Source organism: Temnothorax longispinosus, chromosome 10 (assembly GCF_030848805.1).
Source record: "Temnothorax longispinosus isolate EJ_2023e chromosome 10, Tlon_JGU_v1, whole genome shotgun sequence".
Taxonomy (NCBI): domain Eukaryota; kingdom Metazoa; phylum Arthropoda; class Insecta; order Hymenoptera; family Formicidae; genus Temnothorax; species Temnothorax longispinosus.
In genome coordinates, this window is record NC_092367.1 from 3,114,717 (window position 1) to 3,127,015 (window position 12,299).

Here is a 12,299-nt window from a genome sequence, read left to right on the forward strand (position 1 = left end):
TGCCGAAAAGTAATGCGCCGACGTGCCTTTTTGCCCGGACCGGAATCAACGATGGTGGTTTAACGGCAACGGAGCGGCGTGAATGCGACCCATTGTGTGTTCGGGGCAGTGCACGCCAGCGAAATGCACGAAAGAGGACGAAAGGCAAAAAGAGCGGGCTATGTTAACGGGATAAAGGCCGGGTGGGCAAGAGACGAAGGACGACGATGCAAAAGCCACAGCGTGCGAGGGTGGCCCGCGGGAATGTTTCACAGGAAGAGTAACTTTGTTAAAACACTAGCCGACACTCGCCTTTATTAACGCCCGCGTGGCGACTCTTTCAAAGCTGACCGAAGTGCAAACTTCATGAAATCCGAAACAATAAACCCGTCTATCGGTTGTTACCTTCGTCCCGAGACTTATCTGAAATCGTCGAAGTGGCTCTCTTCAATTGTCCACCTCAAAATATGAACACAAATTACATCTTGCTACCGACAAGTTAGCTTTTTATTACAAAACTCTTGAAAAATATTGCAACAATATTTACATTATAAGAATTTTATAATTTAAGTGTAAATTTAAAAAATGTGTTTTTCTTTAGTATTTAATTTTTTTATTAATATAATGATAATCGCCGATTGACTCCTCAAACAGAATTTACGCTATTTTGTTTTAATTTCTAATAAAATTAAAGAAGTTTTTCGTATGTGTAAGCTTAAATAAATTTTATCAGGATTATGTTTTATTTAAAAATTGAACACAGATAAATGCTGGCGTGTCAGATCTGCTACTTACTTTTACTAAGAAGCTTTATAATATAATCACAAATATAAAATATAAATACATTTTTAACTAAATGCAAACAAACTCAAGACAGTGTAAATTTTATTTCGACATTTAATTTTTAATATTAAATCCCAATAAATTAATACTACAGACATATTAGACAGACCTTAACTTTACACGTCTTCGATTTTATTTTATTCCTCAGATATATCAAAGATAACTTATATCTAATAAGCATTTAGCTAATTTATCATCAAATTTGGACTTCTACACTAATTCAAATTTTCGCTCAAAACGAGCACGTATCGATAACATACGATTGCGATGTACCTGACGAACATCGTGGAACATTTTGGAGATGCATCGGTGAACCGCGACAATCCATCAATGTCCAAGGCAAAAGATAAAGTGAGACCAGTTTTCTAGGTACGTACATTTATCAAAAATGCCCCAGACCTGTTGTGAAAATATTTTACTATTAATATTAATGCACTCCACTCTTGCCACAAAATCTATAGCGTGCGCGAATTTTCGAAAAGGGTTGGTAGTACAGTAGACACAGAAAACGCATCTGGATTTAGAGCAATCCCTCGCTATCGATTTATTTTGCTGTCAGATTAGTGGCGCGAAGCGAATTATTTGAAGAGGAAGGAACATAGAAAAGGGAAAAATATTAAAAGAATGATAAACGGGTATGATATAAACGTTTAAAATAACACGCTTAAAAATTATTATAATTTCAATTATAAAATTATAAAAGATAATCAGTGGAATAAAATAAAAGTCCGGGTAAAATATGCTTTTTCGTTGTACAAGTAATCTTTACGAATCTTATACAAATTAATCTTTAAATGAGACAAATTTCAGATAGACGTAAATTCCTTTGAGCAAAGCCAAATACAGTTCTCGAAAAAGGTTCGTGTGTTACTGAATGAAACGTGTTGTATATACACAAGTTGCACAGTTTTTATTTTTTATAGTAATCAAACATTGCAAGCGTCCGGTAAAAAAATTCAAAGTATAATTAATTACGTTTAGATTTACATAAACAGAATGCGCGCTCAGAGGGACATTTAGATTTAGTCTCTTACATTACGCTGGTGTTGCAATCAGAAAAGTAACGTTACTGCATAAATTTTGTGCCAGAATAAATAAAAATGTAGGCAAAAGCAAACGTCACATTCCTCTGAAAGGAATAAAAATTAAAAAAATATTTTTTCTTCCCGCAATTTGAAAACGTTTTGTATTTCTTAAATAATAATAGAATGAAATGTGTGCATGTGAAATGTGTGTTGCATTCCGTTGCCGTTTAATATTTCAACAAAACAATATTCAACCTTCGCGAAATGGATTACAAAATTGGAACAAATTGTAAGCTAAATATTGCATCGCGGTTAAGCGCGGCGGTTAATTTCACGACAAATATTAAATGACGAGATTATATTCTCGCGTGGTATGTGCGGGGCGACTCAACGAATCGGATGCATTTAACCATCCTTGTGTGCTACATATTCCGAAATAAATTTAGCGTTTTGTTGTATCTAATTATCTGATTACAGTAGCTGTATCGCTCCGCGACAATTTCGTTTCGCATTCTGTCGGACACAGATGTAGTAGTTGCATAATCCAAAATTCCTTTAAATTAAAATTGTTTTAAATATTCCTTGTATCTCTCTTCTTTCCTATTTAATTGTATACACAAATGTATAGAGTGGGATAGGTTATACCGCAAACAGGCATACCTGAAGATATTTAATGTAAAAAAATAAAAGAAATAAAATATAAAGCCTAAGGAGAGTTAATCTGACAATCAAAATTCGGAAATTTTAACCATTACACTGCACGCGGTTGTGATATTCGCCATAATATTAATTCGCATTCGATGGCGTTTTCGAGGAATTTTCCGGATTTAGGAATGTCATCGACGGGATGAGGGAGCGAGGGAGGGAGATAGGGACGCAGGGAACGTGTCAGCCCGTGGAGCTCGGCAGGAATTCTGTTAATTGAACGCCCGACGGATCCTAGGCGCGGTTGCGAGCGGTCGCATTCGACGCTCGGATAACTGCCGGATCCAACTTTAATCAAATTACATCCGTGACTCGCTGTTTTCGCTATGCTAGAACCGCCACTGATCGCAGCTCTTCCCTCCCACGTGGGTTGCGCGATGCGCACGATGACAGAGAGATAGAACGGGGCTTTTTAATTAAAAATTTACTCTCGTAGCGTGCTCTCTTAACGATGGATCGTTCGTCGCGGCGATTCAGCCAATCGATCGTTATATGTCAGCATAATAATAAATTTTAAATGCATCAAAAATACACATTCTTCGTCCACGGTTAAGTTATAAAATTCCAATGACGTAAATTCTAATGCAATAGATCGTAACAGCTAGACGTAAATGTAATAGAAATTCCTGTTTTTTAATAATGATACAGCGTACGTTGCTTGGTAAGATTCGTCTTTTAGCATTGTTCTTCTGTAGACTTCTGAAGATGAGCCCATATTCGAACCGTTTTGACTTATGAAAAGCGCGAACTTTATTCAACCTGCATATTCGCTGTGCAAATTAATAATGTTTTCGCAAGATTAGTTTCATGATATTTACTATTAAAAATATATACTTATTATTATATTGTCTGTTCATCTTTTAAGTGAGCAGACGTATTGATTGCAATTTCGTAAGAAGATTTTACATTAAGGAACACATAAATAAAGAACAACATCTTTATATAATAGTGCAAATAAACACTTCAAGCACTTTTCTCGCTCAGTGACTACAAAATCATAGTCATGCGTGAAATATTTATACGTTTAGCATTGTGCGAGGTGCCGATTGAGGAAAACGACATGATACAAAAGCGGGTTTACGCGAGCGAGTATCAAATTTTAAGAGGTGCTTGCTAAGACGGAGGAGTCTTATTGAGGAGTCTCGTCGCAAGAAGAGCGTAGACAGGAATCCGGTAATGTGACGCCGTTCTGATTACATTGCCGAGATATCTTTTGCAAAAGGTGCAAGAAACGAATCGCGGGGATGAAGTTCCTGCTGACTTTGAACTGTTTTTGATGACTAACGCGCACAAATCAGCTTTCGCGAATTCGAGTTTTTATTTCGAGTCCGGGAGGAAAAACGTGGCGCGTTCGGCTGCCGAAAAACGTGACCCGAAACAATCGACATTGTAACCCTGCCAGTTTGTACCGTGGCCGCAATTTATGAAGTTGGACTAATCCGCGAGCAGCTTTTCCCGGCATTAATAACGTGGCGGCAGCCGCGATTTTTCTCCGCCTACAATGGCCTCGTTCGGCCATTGTCCACACCTCCTCAATAACGAATATTCATCGATGCTTTCATTCACAATCTATTCATCTAAAGTATCCCTTTGTTGTAGCTCGTAATGAATGCATAATGAATGGATAGAGCCAATAAAAATCTTCGTATTCTTATAACAACGTCATATCAACGTCATATTTCGAATTGCATTGAATATGCAAGCCTATATAGAAAGATGATACTAATTCCATTGAAACAAATGACGTGTAGGACGGATCTGGGTATTGCAAGATTCATACGTCTATCGATTGTGTCACTTATACCGAGTACAGCCTTATGTATCGGTTGTATCTAATCACCGCGGTGACCGGACGAACGCGGTGAAAAGGCGAATGAGTTAATTGCAATTAGTTACGTCGCGTGGTTGAGTACGTATTGGGGTAGAAGGATGAAGGGAGGGATCAAATGGTAACTTCGTTAATTGCATTCCACCTAATTGGCAGAGGCCGAAGTTGGTGGGGATCCAAAACACATGAGAGAAAGCGAGATGGTTGTCTCTAAACTTGCCGTATCAGCAACGAGTCGAGACAATGTCGTCGTATCGATCATCGTTTCTCTTAACGACTTGCAGACAATCATTATGGATCGTAATGATCGGGCACCTCCATTGAAATATTATTTAGTTCCTAACGCTACTCATAACAAGTTATTATGATAGAAGAAATTATGATGAAAGAGAGACCTTTAATAACGTAAAGAAGGACAAGCATTCAGTATATACTAACTGTGATATAATATCAAATAACGATATGAATAATGAAATAATAAATACGAATAATATGAAATAATGAATTTAGTAAGATCGCTTTATGCGGACGCAATATACTTTTCATATATGTAATAATAGGGTTTTATTGTTAGTTTTATTTATTAAACGTTGGATGGCATCGCATCAATATGTTTTGCGACACATGAAAAGTCAACTATAACCGTACAATCAAGTTTCAAGTGAAACACTGCTATGTAACACGAATACGAATACGACATTGTCGGAATAGTTGAAAGCGCTTTTACAAGCGTAACAAAAGACGAGTCAAGCATAGTTTCAACGTGACGCGGGTTGGTGTTAATTTTCCCGAATTCTAGCTAAACATAAGATGATAAAATTCGAGATAAGACATATATGACACACATATATGTATAAGATAGAATACTATTATCTTGCTTTGTTACAATATTATTGCCAATTATGTCCATAATAAATTAATGGAAAACAATAATATAACTTGGCGAGTTAATAAAATCCCCTTTCATTAATACACTTGTTTTAAATAAAGCTAGTAATTTTTCAACGGGTATAAGTTTAAAAATGATCATTATGCAATTAGCCGGCAATGATTTAATAATGTCAAACGATCACGACAGCAAATAATAATTATGCATACTTCGGCAGCATCCGTTTGTCGATAGCTGATGAGCAATCCCGTATTTACCGTTCCTCATTCGGTGTGTACGATATATTTGGACAACCACGAAACGCACGGCGTATCACACTCTCACAGTAGGTTGGAGCTGAATCGGTTCGAAACATTGTTCGGATAGTTTGGAGCGTTTGCCGGGGTGACAAGTCTCACGCCTCGACGAATAGTTTAGTACTTGCAGCAGTTATACGTTCGTTATGTCATTAGCGTTTTCAGTCGTCGAAAATCAAGTGAATGGAAGTTACTTCGAAACAATGTGCAACGTAATAGACTTTTTGTTACTTTCGTCAGGACATGGCACATACTTGGGTTACTTCCGATCTATATGTGTCTCACGGAACTGTGCCTAATGAAACTTCATATAATTAATCATTTAGAAAAGATGAATCGTAAAGAAAGCAACGTATCTTTCTTGTCTCGTTTTGTGTAATTAATCGTAATCGTGACCGGATTTAAAAAGGTCAATAATTATTTAGGATTATGCAGGATTAAATGACGTAGCATTATATACGTGCAATATACAAAATGTTTCTCACTATCACAGCTTAAATCTAGATTACCTTGAACTTTAATCGTCGTTGTTATCCAATATCCATCTTGAAATGTACGGGAATTTAACTTTCTTCAAAGAATACTCCACACAGTCCATACATCTGGGAGAAATAACTTGTGGTATACCTCTATTTCTATTATATGAAGCTACATTGCGAGCATGATAAAATGTTGCTTTCTACGGAAGTATGTGAGATGACACTCTCGTGAACGTAAATTGTGTCACGTGCCGTGTGTGGTGCTTGCGCGCACAGCCTGACTGCTTATTCGTTCACGTATCTCCGTTGCCATTAAGGAAACGTATCGCAAATCAGAAGCAACCGCATTAAAATGACTAGAACAAGAAAATGTATCAGCCCTCACGTGCCACTTTTGAAGTTAAATTAAAGTTTTAATTAAATATTTCAGAACATTGAAGGGAGGGAGAAGTCGCGCAATTCTCCTCAATTACATATTCTTCGGCAAAGTTATATAGAATTAATTTATCTCAGGGAAAATTTTATTGCGCATTTCTTCTTTAGAGAAACTCCTTATTTTTAATATTAAATTTCTTAGAGCAGTTATTTAGCAGCATCGGTAGTCGCAGCGGCTCCCAGCTGCAGCGAGATTCGTTAGCGAAATTCTAAATGAGTCGACGACTGGTTGCGTCGAGACTGATTTATGTACCTCGCACAGTCGAGATAGTCATCGTAATTTATATTCTGTATAAGTCCGCGCGCGAAATCGAACGTGAATAGGAGCTTTCGCAGCTTCCAAGAAGGAACGGGACGTTTTCCAAGCTCGGGCTAAGCTCAATTGGGCAATCACACTTTAAACAAACCGCAATTTCCGGATGCATATTTCCGTGTACATAAAATTTGCAATTCCTGCAGATACTTTTCTATCATGTAGTGCAATGTTATTCAAAAATTGATAACGACTTTCGCGTAAAAACACGAACCATTATCCATTATGTTGTGCGTACGTGAATACGCGTAATGGTTTTTTGCATTAACATAAATTATAATTAATATACAGCTATAATTTTTAATTTCTACAAAAATCTGCACATGTGTATATATAATATACATATGTATAAAGAGCATTTTAAAAGTGTACTTTCTTTAACGAATTAATTTGACAAATTAATTAATGGCAGTATGTAACTCTCAAAAGTAAATTAAGTAATATTACTTATAATATACGGCTGTCATACATGTCACTGTAATATCAAGAAAAGAATTTAAGACCACCATTCTACAGATTCATGTTGTTGAGGGACAGACAAACAGTTGCGTCGTTGCGAAAATGGTGGCTTAAATGAATTCGATGATAAACTCAGGAGAAGGACAGCTGCGGCCCTGAGTGGCCTGTAGCATCCTTTCACTCGCGTTTAACCTCATCTGACAGAAGAGCAAGCTTGCGCAACCACGGAATGGACCAGTTCCCGGTTTTAAGATAACGTAATATTTTTCGGATCGTCCCTTTCACAATATGCTTTGACGAAAGGCTGTCGCCTCTCGATTCCTCTGTAATAAATCAATGACACGTCGATCTTATCCAACGGGTATCTGCCCATAAATCCTGCCACCAAGTCGGTATTTCGTCTTCTGAGGACGGATCAGAATATATTAGCTAGCCGGCATGATTTACTGAACTAATTTAGCGCGCATCCGAAACGTGAACCAATTAGCAGTCGCACAATTTAAAATTCTAATTAAAATTAATTCCATTTGACATAGTAACACGTAAATGGTAAAAACACAGAGAGCAATTGCATAATTAGAAGAAACAGTAATTTAAAATTATGTAAGAAAAAATCGATCATAATAAAGTTGTAGCGAAATTTCTTACATTCGATATAATACCTGTTTTGGAAGATAATATTATTATTATGCATTCACGAGAGAACATGGGTTTAACGTGAAATGTCAAGAACTTTACAACAGTATTCTTAATATTAATGTCTCTGTCATCAGAAGAAAGGAATCTAGCATCGATAAAGGAAAAGCGAGATATATATTTCTGTATCTTAGAGGTAAAGAATCGTATCTCCAGTTTTTGTCTAAATGGAGTTAATACATTTTTCAATATAACAGGAGCTTAAATTGTATGATGATAAAGCGTCTTATCGTTAGGTCTTATGTCTATTATTACTAGTTCCTAAGATGCAATTTAGAAAAAGTCGTATTAAAAATTTTTACAGTGCATAATTTTTAAATCAGATACAGAATGTTATTGACAGTTGCACTATTAAAAATGTGTCAGTTAAATTACTTTATTAAAAACATAATAAATCAAGTTACTACTTTTATTTTATATCTACTTTAAACAAAATATATCATTTCCCTATTTAAAAGTTTAAACTGTTTTCTCTGAATGTACAAAAATGAACACACGATCCTTTACCTCTAAGCTTTATAAATACAGTACAGATTTATAAATAGTAAAGCGAGATTGTGAATAGCAGCAGCCATCGTAGAAAGAAAAAAATGGAATTGTATAATTGTCCGCGGCAATTATTTTCTAATGCATGAGGAAAATTCTGTGCGAATTGCTGGTAGAAACTCGAATGAGAACGTGATGGGTTGGGTTTTCGATTCGCAAGTGCCGTCATGCTCTTCGGGATTGAGAGATATTTTTATATGGAAAACATGTGCGAGATATTGCCTGCATATGTATGTGCGCGTGTCTCACCGTGACTTTCGTGACGATTTTTCAACTGATTTGTCGACGGCGATGGCGTAAATGCATGTTACGCCGTATGTTCGATTCCATCGCCAGGTCCGCGCCGCGCCTGCAGTACCGATGTCGTTTGTTTTTACTGCGAGTCGCGCGGATAGACAGGGCGGCATTGTCACAGTGCGCGATTTCGTTTCTCAAATTTCTTTTAAAAAATCACATGACACATTCAATCAGCATGGCATGATTTGTAAAGTATTTTATAATCTCAGTTTCCTCTGGATTTTAAATAGATAAAGATAAATGATTTACGAACACTAATGGAATTTCAGACAACATAGGTAAATCAACAATATGTGATTGGATTAGAATTTCTGTTTCTGTCAATAATACTAATAATAAAATATCGATTAGATTTTGTCTTCAATCTTCATTAAGCATCAAGTAGGAACACGATATTGGTTTTCTCGTTTGTGTCAAAAATCTACGTCAGTTATAACATATCTATATTATCTAATAAAGTCACAATTATATCATGATAAAATAAATTTGTGCCCGACAAGTTTTATTCTCAAGTATATGTGACATATTATAGCGAAATGTAGAACATCTAATTTTAGCCATCTCGATACGCTTGTTAAATCGGTAACATGCCGTTACGATAGTGCCTTATTGCGGTGCATCGAATTACTAAACGTTTTTATGACGCTTACTTGTCTTGACGATGGCCTCGCTGCTACAGCTGGCCTCCAGTTTCAACTTCATCCTCGGTATTACTCGCGCGCAGTATATACGAAGAGTCGTACGTTCGCTAAATATATGCGCGCAAAACAGACGTGCGCGCAAGGAAAATCTATGAATGTTCGGCGACAAGATGAAAGTATCAAAATACAGAGGATCCGCGCGCTGCATTGAGAGAATCCAGGGAATAATACACCCCATAAGCTCGGTGTGCTCCGAGCAAAACTCGAGGTATATGCATTTGGTAGCTCGTGAGAAAAACACGACGGAGCAGATAAAAAGAAGAGCCTTCACATAATAGAGGACCCCTCTTGCGCTCTTTATGCCGCATGAAAATTTCATTCAACCACATCGCCGCAATACAGCACGTCATAAAACTGCGTCTTCTTTTCATGGTTTTCAGCGACATTCTATTATACCGATGACAAAGACGGGGCAAAAGCGGAGAGGAAAAGATAGTCAGTTTACTTTATTTGCAATTTTTAACATTAGAAAGAACGAAGAGGAACCACTCGTAATAAACTTCTTTAGAGCTAATCCGGGAATCATTGAGACTATTTGGAATTCCAAAGTAGATTTGAAGTATTATACATCGATATGACTAAAAAATTGCAGAAAAAGTTACAAAAATTACAAATTGCGTTTTATAATTATCGCGTATAGTCTACTAATGGTGTTAATAGCTTCTTATGTTTCCCTTGCGAGTAGAGCAATTTCGCTTCCGTGCCATTTAAATTGCAACGTAACGGCAGAAGTCGGTAAAAAGGAAAATAATAGCAGAGCGAAATGCGTTCCGTTGCCCTGGATGCTTCTCGACGAGCGCATATCTCGACTGCATCGCGATCTTAAGAAGTGGACCAATCAAACGGGAACTTAAGGCGCGCGATATCGCACGCGGCTATTAACTTTATACCGCCGGCGTTTATGCGATCGTTACCAGCAGCCAGCTCCCATTAGTCCCGAAAGACTTCTTGAGAACAAGAAGATGTAGCAGATGTCATATAATTTCGTACAAGCATGAAAAACAGCAATTATGCTTAAAATATCTACTTGAAAATTGCGCATGATATCTACAATTGATGCCGAGTAAAGATTATGTTCAGATAGGACACGTAATTAATAAAATATCGTCCTACATTTAAATACTGGATACAAAATATTTGCTTGTTGATTTTTTCAGAAAATTAATGTTGATACTATTTTAAAACTCGTATAAAGTAATAAATTATATATTAATATAATAATAAGATAAAAATAATCTTAATTTCCATTTAGTTTCAAGCAAATGTTAAATCAAATCATTTTAATGAGAATACACTCACTGATTCCATTTTCACATTTCTCCTGTTATTGAGGCTATATATATTGAGGCTATATGCTATAAAGTGTGTGCACTTCAATGAAATATTTCACTTGCGGATAGCAGCAAACCGCAACACTTAGTGTAATAAACTTAGTGGCATATATCCGGGGGACCGTGCAAGTCGAGAGGCTCAATTAAAAATGTCGATTGAGCAACTTTTAACTCGTTGAATAACCTTACTGGATGGAGAGCGGACTGAATCAAGTGCCCACCTTTCACGGATCGTTTCCCTTTACGTGCATCATGCATGTAGCGGAGAGAAGTTACATGCACGTAAACGCAGTAAAGTATTTAAAGTAAATTAATTAACACTTATTATACTTCATGTAAATTTAAATTTTGAAAAAATCTTGTTCTAATCAATAATTACATATAAATTGCATATTGGATTTTACGTTTAAATATTTTTAACTTTTCCATATATTTGTTAATTTTGCGAGAGGAAGATTCCATTATAGTTGACACTTCATCATTATTAGAAGCCAGCAAATTAGAAGCTAGCAAAGAAAGAGAGAAAAAGAGAATATACCATAAAGATACATAGTAAAACATAGCTTATTAAATAACTGAGTTTGGTATATTTTAGAGTTTCCTACGTTTTTCCAAATTGTAATTTAAACTTGTCATGCACGTGTCAGAACTGCTGTCACTTATTTATATGACAAGTATATTAAATTAATATAAGAATTTCTAAATAAAAGAAGCATCAATAATAATCTTATTAAAATTGATACATATTTAAATTGAATCACATCATATACTGTTTATTATACATGTATACATAAATCTACAGTCGATTGAAAATAATGTAAGTTTAGTTTAGTTCCAAAATGTTCTCGTTCTTCTTCTCTATCTGTGCGTGTATGTGTGAAACTATAAATTTAGATGACGCCACGATTCATGCCTGAACGAGGAGAACATCTTGCCGCTGCGACTTGATTTAATCTCACACAGGACGATGTATCACAGAACTAGTGAGAAATCAGTGTCGAGTTCTAAAAGCGTAGTCACGCTTACCCATCGTCGCCGCGTAATCTGCTAAAAGCGTATCAACAGGGAAACGCGCGTTTATGAACGTTTCCCAGCGTTAGAAGGTTTTCCCGGCATTCGTCGAAAGGTGGAATGAAATTTGATGACGCGAGTTGGAATCAATGGGATGTGTAATTCAACGCGTCGCGTTTCTCAACGGATTCGTGTTATAATGCGCAACCTTTTGCGCAAACCATTTTACTAAAACCTCATATTATAAACTGAAATTACAAGAAAATATCATCGACAGTATTAATTTTCATCCGCCTCCTGTTATCCACAGGTGTCAGAATATGTGCGAGAGCGTAAAAGACAGGTTTTCTGGCGGAAACGTCGTGTGAGATAGGTACAACAAATAATATACCGTATTATATTGTGTAACGTGTAATCGGGTGCAGCTTCGCCACGCATCGTGAGAAGTCCGACAGTGAAAGGATCG

The 12,299-nt window shown here is 36.5% G+C and overlaps 1 protein-coding gene across 3 annotated transcripts in view; it reads right to left on the reverse strand.

Annotated features, from left to right (window-relative positions):
• Positions 1-12,299, reverse strand: part of Pgant2 (polypeptide N-acetylgalactosaminyltransferase 2) — a 186,836-nt gene that overhangs the window by 89,753 nt on the left and 84,784 nt on the right. The gene's annotated exons all lie outside the window — the stretch shown is intronic.